The sequence below is a fragment of the Euprymna scolopes genome, chromosome 21, assembly GCF_053919585.1.
Source record: "Euprymna scolopes isolate OS-2025 chromosome 21, ASM5391958v1, whole genome shotgun sequence".
Classification (NCBI taxonomy): Eukaryota; Metazoa; Mollusca; class Cephalopoda; order Sepiida; family Sepiolidae; genus Euprymna; species Euprymna scolopes.
Window position 1 is genome coordinate 99,155,889 of NC_136502.1, and position 18,581 is coordinate 99,174,469.

Below are 18,581 nucleotides of genomic sequence, written 5' to 3' on the forward strand. Positions count from 1 at the left end.
TTTTCAACTTCCTGTATTCAACAGTAGTCCCGAGTTTTATGTAAGATCCGCAGTAGTTTTTATAATCTAATTTCCGATTACAAAGATTAGCTTCCATTAATCAAATTTCAGTATTATTATTTAATTAATTTTAACCAACATACATGTTTTATTATTTTCAAATTCAAAATCCAATAATTTTAAGCGTATATCAATATGTTCAACACCGTAACATTTATTTACACTTTATGATATTGAACTTTCGATTTATATGGATCTATCGATTATAACCATCTTATTGCTTTTTTGTTGCATAGGTTTTGGTCAACTTTTATCAGGTTTATCAATGCTTAAGGGCTTAACAAAAGCCCATATTTCATTTTTTTACACAAGTAAAATAAATTTACAGTTTATTATCAATGTTATTATGATATATATATATGTTAATTTTATTGATAATTTTATTAAAAACAAAAATATTTATCATTGCGACCGTGGATAATGGTGGGCTGTTGTGGATGGCTTATACCTCTCCAGCGGCTCAAGGCGATTATTATTATTATTATTATTATTATTATTATTATTATTATTATTATTAGTGTCAGCAATGGACAATTAAGTTTAGAATTGAAATTTTAAAAGAATAGTTTTTGAAATCAGAAATTTTTCTAATACACCTTCCTCCAATTTTCATCATTCCGTGTAATCACCGCGTCACTTGTAGTAACTGTAAATTTAGAGGGAAAGTATCAAATCACAAACGCCAAAGCCAAATTAATCTATTAAACAAACGACAAGAATTTATAACTAACTGCCGACACATAAGAAAATAGTTGCTTTGTTATTTAATCTCAGATTCAGTCAAACAAAATTAAAAATGTTAATAAATATATAAAAAAAAATAAACAAACATGGGTAGATAACGCTAATCTCCTCCAGTCTCTCTTCTTGCTCTACAGTTCTGAATATCTGAAAAACTGAAACTGTACTGAAATGTTGAAGCTAAATATCACTAGCGGTTTCAGTGTTACACAGGAAACTAGACTAATCCACAAAACGTTTGTCTCCAAACTTGAACAATGGAATTATTTGCTGTTTATGGTTGTCTGCTGTTGTATGCAGGCTTTAAATATTGATGTAAAATAAAAACCAGAATTAAAAATAAAAAAAAAACAATTTTGAAATTTGAAAATCACATAAACTTCTTATATAATTGATTAAAAGAACTCATTTTTAGTCCGAATGATTGTTAGTCATTAATAGAAACACAAAAATCCAATGTAAATATTAGTAAAACTTAAATTTGTGGAACTCGTACAGCTTTAGAATCAAGAAAAGAAAAACGACTTTTCGTTTTGCTTTTTTCCAACTGTTTGTGTAAACTATTGAATGATGCCGAATTACTTAATCAGAAGACGAGAAAAGCAAGCAAGTAAACTTGTAAATAGATTAAATCATAAATTAGCAATTTTCAAAACATTCCAACAGAGAAAAAAAAATGGACAAAAAAAAAGAAACAAACAAAAAACTAAACAGTTGACCAATAACTGTTACTAAAGGCAATGCTATTATTATTTTTATATTAGGTAATAATTATATTATTATGATATTCTTATTATAATATTTTTATTATAAAATTTTTGGTATTCATGCAGAGAGTGATCCGTACTGAAATAATAACGTTATTATTTAAAAAGCCATTCTTAACATGGGGGAGGGGAAGGTGTTTTGTACATATTCTGTACTTTAACCTTACAATTGAATAAAACACCATATCATAAAACTTTAATTAAACGTGGAAATACGATTAAAAAAATGGCGCGGATCACTCTCTGCATTAGCACCAAATTTTTATATTATTATATTATTATTATAGTATTTTTATATTAATATATTCTTATATTATTCTATTATTGTATTAATATATTATTATATACTATTAAATTATTATTATATTATTATAATGTAACACATATCTAAAGAAATGGCAGAAACACTAGGGGATGACCTCCAATCTATAGTGGAATGGGGACAAAAATGAATGGTCACATTCAATGCTGCCAAGACTAAACTTGTTTCCTTCAATAACCATAAGAATTCTTCTCTACCACCAATAGCAATGACCAAATACTCTTTATCTGAAAGTACATCTTTTAAACTCCTCGGCCTAACGTTCACAGGAAACATGAGTTTGAATAATTACATTGAGAGCATTGCCAGGACCGCTACGAAAAAGGTAGGCTCTCTCTACCGTGCTAGGAAGCTACTAACACCCGAAAGTATCCTGTACTTCTATAAGGCCACCATTCACTCATGTAATGAGTATTGTTGTCATATTTGGGCTGATGCATCTGCTACTAGTCTCTCACTCCTAGACAAGGTTCAAAAGAGAGTCGTAAACCTAATAGGTGAACTGTCATCTAAGCTTCAGCCTCTGTCCCATCGACGAAATGTAGCGTCCCTCTGCCTGTTCTACAAGTACTTTAACGGTGAATGCTCCGAAGAACTGCAAACACTTGAACCCCCTCGACGTAAATACCCCCGACAAACCCGACAAACCCGATAAACCCGACAAGCAGCAAAATCTCACCCCTTCACAGTTGAGATCCCTAGATGTAAGAGAGCCTTCTACTCTAGTAGTTTCTTCCCCAGAACCGCTAGACTTTGGAATTCCCTTCCAGGTTCCTGCTTCCCCAACTGTACTGATATGCAGATGTTCAAGTGTAACGTGAACCGACATCTTGCTGCCCAACTCCCCACATAGTACCTCTGTAGCTTATTTTGGGGGGGATGTAATAATAAAAAAATAATATTATATTATTATTCTATTATTATTAGCTCACAAGGAGCTTTCACACAGTTCATAAAGGACCTTTCCTTGAAAACAATCTGTGATGTTCCCTGGAAGTTGGGTGACAACAGGTCCCCCCAGTTTCTAGTACTTTCCACCTCTTGATATCATTTGCAAATGAATTTGCACTATCGCAACTTACCATTAATTTCTCGCTAGCAGCGGCCATTGTTCTCCACTGGAATTTGAGTGGCAATAACCTCCCCAAGGCCCAGTCCTGTTCACACTTGTTCAGCGGAGCTCTAGTCAGTGCTCTCTCCTCGGTATTTTCATCCCCCTTGACCCTTCTCGGCTATTTTGCATCATTCTTTTTTTTGGTGGGGGGGGGACTGTGATTGGGTAATTTTTGGCGTTATTTTTTTTCGTGTCTCTCACTTCCATAATTATACTTTCAGTGTTTTCTATTATGTATTTTTATAGTTCTTTATTGGTGTCATTTACTCCGTCTTTTATACAAACCAGTCCCCTTCCGACGTCTTTCCTTTTCACCTAGAGTCAGTCAACATCGTCCTTCGGGTGTAATGCGTTATGTATGGTTAAGAGTTTCCTGGTCTTCTGATCGAGCATTCTTAGTTCTTCTTTAGTTCACCCTATAAATGGTCCAGAGTATCTTACTAATGATACTGCCCATGTATTTATACCTTTTATTAGGTTTCTGCTATATAATTTACTTTTCAGGAGTTTTCTTGTTCTCCTGAAGTATTCCTTTCCAATTCTCTCTTTCATTTCTGTTGCTTTGATATTGTCTGCTTCCAGAACTCCTAGGTATTTATAGTCGTCTTGTTTCCTTATTGCTCTTATCTCCGTTTGGTTGGGAAGTTCCATGCCCTCTGTTGTCTCCAGTTTTCCCTTTCTTATAACTAGTATTTGGATATCCTGACTGAAGATCCTGGCTATGATGAACAGTAATGGTGATATCGAATCTCCTTGAAAGATGCCTCTTTGTATATTAATTTCTGTTATGTATTGTTCATCAGCTGCCAGTTCTAATCTCCGTGTTTTCATTGCATTTTCTATCACGTTGATGATCTTCCTTATTACTTTATACATTTTAAGCATTCTATCATCCATGTTTGAGGCATCGTGTCGTATGCCTTTTTATAATCATGGCGAGATTTTTATCCTTTTTACCTCCTTTAGATCTTTTGGTCTATATATAACAGATCATGTGTTCCTCTTTTTTCTCTTTGGCATCCTTTCTGTTTTTCGGGGAGAAGTCCATGATTATTCAGGGAGTGGTAGATTTATCCCCTCAGTTATGCTGTTAATATTTTCCACATAGTGGGTAAGCACATAATAGGCCTATAATTGCTGAGGGTGTTTCTTTTCTTTTTCTTTGTGTCCTTCTGTATCAGTGTCGTCTTACCTTTTGTCATCCAATATGGCACGTTTGTTTCCTGTATATATCTTCTAAGATTTTGAGCTAGCCTTTCGTGTAAGGTCGTGAATTTTTTAAAACCAGTATGCATGTATCCAGTCGTGTCCTGGTGCTCTCCAGTTCGCCATTTCTGCTATAGTTTTCTTTAGAGTTTCCTTGCTAATTTCATTCACTGTTCCTTCTTCTATTTGTTGTAACTTTTCTTTCATATCTTTCAGCCATTTGACATTTCTATTGTGATCCCGTCGCTCTTCCCATATTTTACTGCAGTTAAGTTTTGTTTCTGTCGGGTTTGATCGTTCGGTTTTTATTTTACCTCCGTTCATATTTTGGTAGAATTGACTTTCATTGTTTTCAAATGTCGTGTTTTGCTTGCACTGTTCAGATTTGTATCTATATCGCCTCAGTCTCCCTTCTTTTGCTGCAATTTTTTGGTTCAGTTCTTCATGTTTTTTATTTAGCCTCTCCCTGCTAGTTATATTTCCATTTTTCCATCTTAACCACGTCGTTTTGTTCCTGTTTATCGTTTTAACTTCTTTTTTATGTTTGTTTATTTGGGTTTCTAGCCTTATTTCCAATCCAGGTTTTGTTGATGCATTTTTCCCATTTCATCTGATTCGAATTTCATACTTACCATCTTGGCTCCTGCGTAAATCAAATTGTTTGGGTCTGTGATTGTATCTGTTGTGACTTATGGGAGAAGCTTGTTAACCTTCTTCGTTTCTGTTTTTAAGTTCTTCTGTTCTTGATTCCTTAATGATGGGAGCAGTTTTTTTTCCTCGTTCATGAACTGTATTATTTTTTCTATTTCGTCTGCTTCATCCTATGTTGAGTCCAGTTTTTTCAGGTCCTCCGTCTGCGGTGTTTCTACTTGTGGGGTTTCCACTTCTGTTGTTTCTACACGTGCGGTAACAGTGGGAGATGATTCATGCTTGTTTTCCTCATTTATTTTTCGCTGTATTTCCGTTAATTCCTATTACGTCCAATTCCGATAACCCCAATTTTATATTTAGGATGGCTTCTATAATAGCATTCCATTACGAGTCTGTATCTTTCGTTGTCCATTTCTTCCTTCGGGTTTTCCTTTTTAGATGGTTGTCTTAGCTGTGCCGTGTTTGGTCCGTATCATTGTGGTTATACTTACCTGTTCAGCGTCCGTGTTATTTGTGTTTCAGAAATTAGAACTATTATTATATTATAATATTATTATTATATTATTATATTATTATTTAATTAATCTTATTATATTATTATAGTATTATTATACTGTGATATTATTATATTTTTATATTAATATATTATTATTATATCATTATATTGTTATTATTATATTATTATTGCATTATTATATTATCATATCATTTTATATTATTATTACAATCGTATTATTATATTATTATATTATTATGAAATTAATCTTATATCATTATAGTATTATTATACTATGATATTATTATATTTTTATATTAATATATTATTATTTTTTTTACACAGGCATCACCACATTATCTAGGCTAAGAGGCCACTCGAGGATAAGGGTTAAAGAGTGTACAGCAGAAATTGGACAATATAGTAATCAATTCGGTAAATTTGTTAACTTATATGGAACGGCTCATCAAGAACTTGTTTACGTTAGACTTGAAGACAACCATATTGTAGTTAGCCGAAAAGCAGGAAAACGGAAGACAATTCCACAGGCGTGCAGTTCTAAGAAAGAAGCTTTGTTCATGGAATCTACGTTTAGGTTTAGGTACAGATAAAGAATGGGGGGAATTATTGATAGTGTTTTCAGCTAGACGAGTGTTTCTTGTGAAAGTTTGGCGAGAGGGACCATAGACTGAAGCTCAGTCGAACACTTTCCATGAAAATAACGATACATCAGAGACAAATTCGCAACATCTCTTCTGTGAGATAGAGGTTGCAGGGAAGAGAAAAGTACATCCCCTATGAGGCTATGAAGTCTATTTTTTACATCATTATATTGCTATTATTATATTATTATTGCATTATTATATTATCATATTATTTTATGATATTATTATATTATAATATTATTATTACAATCTTATTATTATATTATTACATTATTATTAAATTAATCTGATTATATTATTATAGTATTATTTTATTACTGTATTATTATATCATTATGTTATTATTATATTATTATTATTATATTATACAATTATTCTATTATCATTATACAATTATTATACTATAATCTTTATACTATTATTATCATCATCATCATCATCATCATCATAATCATCATCATCATCATATTATTATTATTATTATTATTATTATTATTATTATTATCTTCTTATACTATTATTATACTATTATCATTATTAAACTATTATTATATTATTAATGTAGGCCGATCACGGAGAAGAAGGGAAACGTTATGTACAGATGTTTTACTGAACCAAAATACATTCTGATGGACATAATTATCAGAAATACAATAATTTGAGGCGCTACTCACTAATAATTGTAGTTATTTGAAATCTAGCACACATAAAACAAATAGGATTTATTATTTGCTAAATTAATGTAATATTACCATAGAAATGATATCATGTGACAATTGAGGTTCTCATAAGTTTCTATCGATATTTATACTTACATAAGCACCAAGGTATTACTCATTCTTGTTTTAAACTACAGATAAATAGACTTTTTGATTGTTGACATAATTTAGCGTTGACAAAATTTAAGTTTAATACTCTGTTATGTTTGCAAATAACGTATAAGGCAATACATCATATTATTATTATTATTAGGCAATACAAATGAAGACTCAATAAACAAAGGTAGATCAATAAGAAGTGTATTAGAAAAAGTATATTTACAGTATATTTACATAATGGTTGTCAGGTAAGAGAGTCTTGGCTGGAGAACATATCTGCTCTCGGCTCGGCCTTCGGTGGCTTCTGGTTGACACACACTAAGACTAACTGAGTTTTGTTATTTATGTGTAATATTATCCACATATGTAAATGAGTGGGTGCCACCACAACATACTCTCAGGAAAAAAAAAACAAAAAACAAACAAAAAGAAAACGAGTAAAACACACAAGTTGAAAAAATATAATACGAATAAAAGTACTTTCTATTGCAACTTCATTATTTTTTATTGTTTATCTTCGTTTTTATTTTATTTTATTTTATCTGTATTATTTACTGGCAGTCCAGTCATAAAACATGCATAAATATTATATTTTAATTCATACAGAAACTGAGGCATGTGCATACGAGTATTATGTTTTTTTCTAAACAATTCACTTCTTGAAAGTAAAAAAAAAATACTCGAGCTGAGATCGAAACCAAAACCTAAAGACAGCGAGTCAAGTACAGTAACCAGTAGATCAGCGTGACACGATTTTACAAAGTGTTTTCAAACCTACTTATTCTTAACATGATAAGCTGCCATATTTCACGACCGCACATGTGCATTAATGAAACAGTTGACAAACAGATAAAAATCTGATGGTTTCCACGTAACAAATTTTCAATTTTCGCCTCTTAGCAGCCTTTTTTTCTGGACGAAAATGGATTAAAAAATTCCCATATGTCCGAATACCCTATATACCAAATTTCAAGTCTGTAGATTACAAAATCGTTGAGTATATAGGTTGAGAAGTGTCCTCACACACATTCTCACTTTTATAGATATATAGTTTATTTGATTTTATTTTTACTGTATTTTAATTTACTTTATTTTATTTGTGGTTTATATTATGCTCTATATTTTTACCTTTATCACTTTTTTTCGAATTCATATTTTTTTTATTATACTAGCGGGGGAGAGGGGCTTTGCCCGTTCGTAAAATACGCTTAAATATGATATTTTAATCTGTCCAGATTTTGTATATATTATAGTCGTGATTTCAAAAGTAAAAAAAATGTATTTGGGTGCTATTAGCTAGAATCGAAACCAAAACTGCAGCATTCAAAGCTGGTGACGTTACCACTGTATCAACGTGACACGCACATAAACTGATTAAAAATAAACTAAGATGAATATACAAAATGTATAACGATTTTTTTTTCAATTTTGACTCTTTTTTGACTCTTTAAAAGCTGTGTTACCTGGCTAAAGTTCTATAAAAGAACGGTTCATAAAAAATCTAATCATTTGAGGTCCTTGGCACCGATCTGCGACTTTTAGTTTCGGTAGAGATAGAGTTTGAAAGTTTGGAGACAGACAGACATAGTGAGTTTTATAAATTAGATTTATTTTTACTGCATTTTGTTTTATTTTATCTGACCCTACTCCAATATCTCCGTTGTATCACCTGTTTATTAATTTTGAACGCCCTTATTTCTTTACTATCTTTGCTTATCTGCAAAATTTTTTACCCCGTTATGCGATCATCTTTCATTGTGTTTTCCTTCCATACGATCGCCACTCTCCCAATATTATCCCCTGTTCCTCGTGCTTAGATAATTCCATCATACGGCCTTATCCCTTCATCCCATCCCATCACAGAAGATACAATTTTTGAATGCTTCCCACTCTATTGTACTAATATCCAGACTCACATTGGCCTAAAACCTCAACGCTTTGCTTATTTGGAAACATCTATATATTTACCCTACCCATAATTTTTATAATTCCAGCTTAAGTCCTGATTATAATTTAAACTCACCTACATATGCATTTTGCAAAAAACCCATAGCTTCTCAACATACTCCCATTATATCCACTTCCGAATTGTATGTAACCTAGCTTCATCTCCCCTCTTCCAATGAGAAGCGTTAGACCTTGAAATACTTATATTGTATTATAAAAAAACTTATATTAAGGATAACACCTCCTCCCTTTGATGTTATTTCCCGATTGAATTGCCAAATAAATTTATATATATCAATATATTACTTTATCTCTTGTGTGTGTGTATATATATATATATATATATATATATATATATATATATATATATATATATATATATATATATATATATATAGCTTTAAGTAAAAGAGAAAGGAGAAAGATCGATTCCACAAAAGGAGACTTATCCGAATAATGCCAAGCTCAACAATAATTATTGGAGCTTATACAATAGGACAACAAGAGAATGAAATGAAGACACAAAACTATATATAGGTAGATACAGAATGGATCATTTATTCAATAATGGAATACAGGCAAAATTTGGGGGATAGAAGGGACTCTTTATGCCAGGGCATTTCGAAGCCTAACTCTTCTCATCAGAAGAGTAGAGAAGGTGCTAGGTAGCATGGGGGAGATGCGGCGTCTAGCGTAAGGTTCGTTAGGGATGAAAAAGATTAAGAGGAAGTATAGTGTTGGCTTTAATGAATTCTAAATAAATAAGGAGAAGCTTATTATATATAGTATGATATATAGGAATATAAATTGTCTTTAACATAGTATTGAGATTAAGGGGTATATGTATTATGGTTGAATAGGGGGTGTATTGTTGCTGTGTGGTAATTTATTTTAACGGTTTATGGGGTGTCTATTTTCTATGGAGCGGGTAATTTTTAATTAATTTGGTGGGGGGAGGGTTATGTAAAGTTGTAAAATTGAAAGGTAATATGCGGCAATATATTTATAAGTTTCTACTGTTATGATATATGGAGTATGATCATAAGGGGGCGGTTGGAGATTAATATATTACTTTCTCTTGTATATATATATATATATATATATATATATATATATATATATAATTTATTATTTTTATAAAGCAGTAATCTTCGGACATGCATGTTTCGATAAGCTAACCTCTCGTTAGCGTAGATTGACTGTTTCTAGGATTCGAACCTAAGAACCATATACATTATGGTCTAGTGCGTTAACCGTTACGCCACAAAGTCATAGGTCACTTTACGTGTTTTTATGGCTTTTTTAAAAAAACTTATGTAGATGTTTTGTTGATTATTTAAACGATAATACGGTTAATAATGTCTTTCAACCTTGAAGATATTTTTCTTTAGAACATCGCCCATGGACGTAAACAAATGTTATTTAAAAAAATATTTTTTACTTATAAAACAGCAATCTACGGACATGCAATTTTCGAGGTCTTACCTCTCGTCAATGTAGCTTGACTGTTTCTAGGATTCGAACCTCGAAACATGCATGTCCGTGTTATAAGCAACAAATAATAAATAATATTTGTTTACGTCCCAAAATACGTGCGATTTAGATAGAATTTCGAAGGCAACCCTTTATTTACTTCAGAAGGGTAGCAATGTAGCATGCTCTCGTTCCATCATTCATGAATCGATAGAGGTCCTAAGTAACTCGCAATTGTATTTTTAGTCGCCAACAATGAGAATTAAACGTTCAACCTTCAGGAGAATAGCACTTTTACAATTGGTTTTTCCAAGTACTCTAACAACTGCGCCTAATGTCCGAAGAAGGTTGGAGATTACATCGATCGAAACATTATCTCAAGATGAGAACAGTAGTCCGACTAATTCAAATAATTCAAACGACTAATCCTCATCTCCAAATTTCAGAAACGTATGAAGAATTGTTATGTATAAATTTTTCATTTAAATTAAACAACACATTTGCAAAGTAATTGTGTGCGCAGGATATGAAGCACTGTTATGTAATGCAAAATTAAAAAAAATGGACGGTTTAAAGCCAAACGAGCAAAATCTCTTTCAATAAATAAACATATTTATTTAATAAAATTAAATTCGACATTTTGATTCATAACAGAATCTTCACCAGGAAATACAGCTTTTTTTCTTTTTTTTTTTTTTTACGTACCATGACGGTGGTAATGCTTGGCAAATGTTGGTGAAGTGTAAGGTTCAAATGTGTTTGCGTGTGTGTGGAAATAGGAAATTTGATGATGAAAAATAAAATGGGAAAAATTACAAATATTGGAATTTATTCCATTTTTATTTCATCAATTTTTCGTATTTTTTAATTGCTCTATTAAGAATGTTGAGCTTTTTTATTATTCTAACTTAAAAATAATATGCATATTTATGTTTGTGAGTCTATTTTTATATTCTCTCACTCACTCTCTCCGTGTGTGCGTGTGTGTGTATGTGTGTGTGTATATATGTGCGTGTGTGTGTATATATATACACACACACACACACACATATATATATATTATATATATAATATATATATATATTATATATATATATAATCGATCATTGATCTCGTCAGGCAAAATCGCCGACCTTCTTCTTCTTCTTCTTCTTCTTCTTCTTCTTCTTCTTCTTCTTCTTCCTACTCTGTTGTACCCACTCACCTAATGGCAGTGCACCTTCTTCGGAAAAAAGCAACAGATAATATTGATCTCTTGCACAGTTTTCTTGGCAATTTTTAAATCGGAAAGTGCACCTGTTAAACTCAACAACACCAACTATGCTGATGAGCACAAAAATGCAACAGCGAAATGCACATGCGTGTTGGCGGCGGAATGGTACATGCGTGCACTTACACTAATATATATATATATATATATATATATATATATATATATATATATATATATATATTATAAATATTAATTATTAATTAATCATTACTACGTGCATAAAAGTAAGTCATCTAAAAAAAAAATATATATTAATTATTAATTAATAATTAATATTTAAATAATAAAAAAAGTAAAAAAAAAAACGTCCTAAGATTTGGGCGAGGAAAATGTAAACGAAGGGCAAAAAAACTCCTTTTTTTTATAATAAGAGAAATCGCTCAGGGAGCGAAATTAAGAAATTAATCGCTAATAAAAAAAAAAAAAAAAAATTAAAACAATTTTATATATATATATATATATATATATATATATATATATATATATATATATATATATATATATATATATATATATACTAGCAAAAGTACCCGTCGTTGACTGGGTTCAAAAACAGCCTACAGAAAATGGATTCTGATTTATGAAAGTATGAAAAAAGCACTATATCTAAGTCCTGGCGTGAACAATATTAATTGTCTGTCTTCATTCGGTTTTAATTCGATTTCAATAAGTTTATTGTCTTATATATATATATTGTTTACAGAAAGTTCAGATGAGACAAGTCATCAGTACCGTCGGTTTCAAACCCGATCATTAGGATCGGTACTGATGACTCGTCTCTTTTAAACTTTCTGTAAACAAAACATAAATAATACGCCCTTATTTTCGAATTATCCTTATAATTGAGCACTCTCCTGGATTTCTTCCCACCCCCACACAAAAAAAAAACAATATATATATATATATTTCTGTAGAAATATATTTTCTTATTATATATACCAATCCTTATTTAAGAAGCTCAATGTAATTACAGAGCTTAAGGGCAAAATAGATTCACTGATTAATATAATAATTAAGTGATTGATTTTGCGCTACGAAACAGATACTGTCAAGAATTGTATAAGTCAACTGAATTACAGGAATGCATTTTTTAACGAAATTTAATGCATTTTAAAGAAAGAAACGGACGTGTTAAATACCTTAAAATCACAGTCGAGATTAATTTTGGAATATAACTTTTTATCATTTATTCCTCTCTTTCTCTCTCTCTTTCTCTCTCTCTCTCTCTCTCTCTCTCTCTCTCTCTCTCTCTCTCTCTATATATATATATATATATATATATATATATATATATATGTATATATATATACTAGCAAAAGTACCAGTCGTTGACTGGATTCAAAAACAGCCTACAGAAAATGACTTGTGATTTATGAAAGTATGATAGGTTATGAAAAGGAAGGGTTGTAAAGAGATAGCTTCGAATTTGGGGGTATCAAAACCAAAGGAAAATATGATGAAAGTAAAAATAAAATAGATAAACCCCATAATTTATCATACCATACCTGTTCACACTGAAAAACTTATCACAATATTCTGTGGATCTATATTAAAAAATCTTGTTAAACTTTGTGACATATTTCCATTCTATGGAGGTCAGGCGCGAACGAACACCTCATAATTGTATTATACCATATTTCTTAAAACTGAAACATAATTACCAAAGTATACATACGCAGATAGATATGAAAAGTCTTTATTAAAGTTTGTGCCTATTTCCATTCTATGGAGGCCATGCGCAAACGCAGACCCCCAATTTTATTATACCATCACTATTTAATGTTAAAACATACTTATCAAAACATTATTATGTACATATATATAAAAAAAAACACTTGTAAACGTTTTTATTTTAATTTTAAATTTTTTATTTCCATACTTTGTGGACCAGGCGCGAACACGGACCCAACAATTTTAAAGAACCACCGTTCTGCCAGATCAAACATACCCATTCCTGTGTCTCAGTACATCTTCTATCATTATATGTGATCAGGTTTCTATAATAGTCAACCATATAGGAGCCTATTCGTGATCAGACACACACATACACACATACACACACAGGCATTCAGCTTTATATATATATATATATATATATATATATATATATATATATATATATATATATATATATATATAAAATCTAAGGTTATTGTTTTCCAGAGAAGTTAAGTAACCAATGAAGTTTAACGAGGTTAATACAAGAGTGCTCAAAACCGAAGTAGAGCAGGGTATACTCTTTATTTGTTATTACATAAGCAGTAATATGTTGCTACACATTCATGAGCATGTTTCGGTATGTAGGTTATTGGTAAGTAGAGATCTCTTCAGGCGATACCGCTTATACGAAAACGAAGTTTGCAATGAAAATATCAGGTCTTCCTCGTCACAGAGAATTAATATCAGTAAATTCTGTTAGATTTTGTGATAAATAACATTTGGTTTTATGTAAATAAGGCCCAATGGGGGTGCGGTTTTACTCCCCCCTCCCCCTCCAACCTTTCGCATTCATTTATATATCTAAACAAAGACTATATATGTATTTTGCCGACCCAGAGGACAGTTCGAATTATCAGCTAGATGAGCAATTCCTCGTAAGTATCAAAGCAGCTCATCCCAGGCGTCCAAGGCCATATCGAGCGACGCCCCTCATTCATAAAACCGAACCTCACAATCTTTTCTTCTCGAACAGATCCCCTCACCATAGTACCTTACGGGACAACATTCGGGTGCTAGAGAGGCTTTCTTTCACCCGTAGAAGGAACCTCAAGAACTGTGGACACTTGCACTAAAAGGAGCACTCGCTTCAGGGCAACCTGTGTGCCCCCCCCCTTCAGCCGAGTGCACACTTTTCAAAGCCGAGAAGGCTTTCTTAGTGTCGTCTTTCCGGTGTACACGGTCCAAGTATATCAGCCTACACGTGTCTCGTACGAATCTTGACACTAGGCATACCAAACCACCTTCAGACGGATACAGGTAAAAGACCTTCCGGCTAATCATGGCTTGCTTTCCGTGCGATAAGAACACAAAAAGAGCACACTACAGATCAACTGGCAAGGACTCCGGGAGTGAAAGCAATAATAGACAGTATAAAATGAGGGGGTAAATGGGTGAATTATACACCTCCGCTAGATCCTTCTATGTAAGATTTCTTAAGGACCACAAGTGGAATGCAGTCTCGACCGCTTTCATTACTTCTGACCAATTTTCCTCCAACTGGAGAATTTACAGAGAGGATACTTTCGTAGGGGAGCGTTTTTCTTTGGGGAGGGAATCAGTGTTTTTGCAGAAAAATGAATCTGGAAAAGAGATGGATTTTTTTCTTTTTCTTTCCTCAGTAAATCATTTCTCGTCCAGCGATTCTTTCAATTTAAGGAGTTCTGGGTCTTTTCTCGTCCTGATCTCGATTTTCGCCCTCTTTAGTGAGGGGTTGGGCGTATAACTTATTTCCTCTCATCTTTTTTGTTGAAATTGTTTTTCTATGTTGCATATTCTTTCAAAATCATCAGAGGTGGCTTCAGTTTGAAGGATAATATAATTTTTTGTAGGATATTCGATGGTCGTTGATTTTTGTTCTTGAGGTTTGCTCTCTAGATTTCAAAAAACACGATTTTTGGAGTTGGGTTTTGCTGCTGGTAGTCTTTTTTGGCACTTTTGTGTCAGGTCCCCCACTTCCCCTCATACCCACATGCTGATCTTCTTCCCGCGACAACAATTGGTAATTCTCTCCTTCCTGCTTCTATGTAATGGGGAACATTTATAAAAGCTTTTTTGTTGAGTAGTATGTCGAATAACCATACTCCGTTGTAGTAGTCAACGTCAATTCTGGTAATGTCTCCGAATTTTAATAAGTACGCTGCTAGGTATTCACCAGGCACCACGCCAGTCACCTCGAAAATTGAAACTGTGGTCCGTTGCCTTCGCATGTATTCCATTCGTAGAAGATAATCTGTGGTTATTATTTCATTTTTTTGATAAAAGGTTGACTTGACGCCGGCTACATCTGCTGGTAGGTCTTGTTGTCTTTATGTCATTAGGGGTAGCATTCTATGGTCATTGATGGCAGCGACCGCTTGCTGAAATTGAACGCTTGAACAAAACAGCGAACTAAGATATGTTTAAAAATAAATATAAAATTATTTTATTAACTGTTAAAGAGCATTTTTAACTCGATTCGACGCGTATCGCTAGTGGCCGGCACAAAACTGCTATGCGTCTGTGTCGTTTGGAGGGACAGCTTCGACTGTTTAAAACAATACAATTATTTTCTCTTTGCAAAGGAGAAGGAGAGAGTAATGGAAAATAGAGAAGAAGAAGAAAAAGAAGAAGAAGAGAGAGAAAGAAAGAGAGAAAGCGAGAAACATACATACATTTTAAAACAATGCCAGTCGAATGTTATTATGTTTTACATTCTGATAACAACATCCAGGTTTGACCTTTCGAATTCTGGGGGCTCATATCGTTTTGACAAAACCGTGTTTCGTAAACAATTGTAATTCAAATATGGCTGATATATACTTACATTTTGAAAATCACACACCCCCTGCATGATATGTGCGTACTTCCCCCATTAGAGTAGTTTTGCAGTAGGGCTGAAAATGTGGGGAACGCAAAGCTCCCTCTAAGGGGTTTATCACCCATTGTGCTACGTTTTGATTTTAAAAGAAGATAAACATTACTTTTTAAAATATTATACAAAATATTTCCTGACAGAAATAATAAACTGGAAATTTATTTTTATAAAAGAATGTCCTTTAACGAAATTTAATGAATTTTAAAGAAAGAAACGAACGTGTTAAATACTCACCTTAAAATCACAGTCGAGATTAAATGTTTCTTAGCTTTATTGGCTCCTGATATGGAAAACTAAAGATATTCAATATACAGAGTGGCCCAATAACAGTATCGCAGAAAATGTAGTAGAGAGGAGGAACATTCTTTTATTGTTCAAATTACCTGTAGTGTTATAAAAGATGGTGTAAATGCTCCCCATGTGCATTTATGCATTTCTGGAAACGTTTAACAACGTTTGCAGATACTGACTGTAGATCTTCTCTTGTGATTCTCCTGATAGCGTTGGTAATGTTCTCCTCAAGTTGGTCAAGACTGTGAGGATTATTTGCATAAACCTTTTGTTTTAATGTCCCCCAAATCTAAAAATCACATGATGACAAGTCCGGGGAACGTGGTGGCCATAACCCTTTGTTTACTGTTCTCCCTTCCGTAAACATGTTATGAACTCATGTCAGATATCTGTGAGACGTGTGACATGTAGCGCCATCTTGCTGGAAAAAAGAATTTCATTTTGTCTTGTGGTGTCAGTTGGTCCCAAGAGAAAGATTAGAGAGATCGGGCTATTTAAAATGGGCAACCCTGTAGTTATACACACACATACACACACACACACACACACACACACACACACACACACACACACACACACACACACACACACACACACACACATATATATATATGTATATATGTATGTATATGTATATATGTATGTATGTATGTATGTATGTATGTATTTATCTGCCTTTTGGATTACTTTGGATCATCTCCCAATTACGCGATTCTCTTGGATTTTACTTGTGCGAATGGAAATTTAACTAACTTTCTTGGATTCTGCATCTTTGGATTCTACCGTCATTGGATATTTTACCCTTCACCAGACGTGAAATCACTTTTTTATTCACCCTATTCCCTCTGCTTCATTTTTTGTTATCAAGTAAAATCTATGACTTACTTGTAGTTTCATTTAATACTTTTGCAAGCAAAATCCGATCCTGCATTTTGCTAAATCCTACCCTCTGATGAGAAGGAAAGTATTTCTTCGAAACTCCGCGGATTAAGGACTATCCACTTATTTAGTGTTTCCTTTTTAAAATTAAATATGTTTTTAACTCTTTTTCAAAGTGATTTTTAACATGTTTTATTAACTACTTGTTCTTATACACACATACACACACACACACACACATATCTATGTATATATGTATGTAATATATATATGTATATATATATGTATATAATCCTATATATATAAAATTAACTCATTTTCCTCCTCTGATTTTGATCTTAATAGGATAAAAAAATCAAGACATTTCATGCAAATGTAATATGCACAAACTGCAGCACAATATCTGAGGTGTGCTATAGGCCTATTATCTCTCCACTTCCTCGATAATCGTAGATTCCTATATTTTTTTCTGGTGACAGTTCACTGCTAAAAATCGGTTAAAATCAATGAAAGTAATACAATCTTTTCTCTTTAATAAATTCCTCCTCCTCCCGCCACCACTTACACCATTGCGGGATCGTTCACAAGGGATAGTTACGAAGAAACACCGATTTGAGGTTTCTTTACTTCGTAGTTGCTTAAAAAAGCTAGAATGAAATTTTACCGTTCCTTTTCGTTCGATGCTTTCTACTGGGCGAAACGCACTATGGACTTAACCGATTCGAAGGGTTATTTATGCCATGTTTTCGCTATATTTCGTTTTGAAGTTGATTAAAATAAACTGGAATGGAAAGCGTTATTTATGTCATTTTTTTTCGCTTTTCGTTGTGTTTTTTTTGTCTTGTTTTTCCGAACACGTTCATCATTTCTTTCCTGATTTTTGTTTTTTGTTTTTCTGATTTTTTTTATTAAAGAAGTTTTACGTTTGTTCGCTGTTTTTTGTTTGTTTTGGTTTTGCCGATTTTTGAACGAAGTTTAACATCGTTTTTTTTTTTTTTTAATATTTAAACAGGTTTATTACTTCGCTTAATCTTTTTAGTCATTTTTAAACCAGTTTTATAAATCACCCGGCAATTTCTCGGAAAATTGAATAAAAAATACAAAAATTACGATTAATTTATAGTCAGTAATGTGGATCCGTGATCGTTGAATTTTAGAAACAACGATTACTGCAAACTGGATAGTGAACGTTGATAAAAAATAAGTACACGTAAATTGCATGTTGCTTCACCATTGTTCAAACTTTAAGGATTGAACTTCGTTTCTTCGAAAGTTTCTTCCTTAGAACTGCACGCCTATGGAATT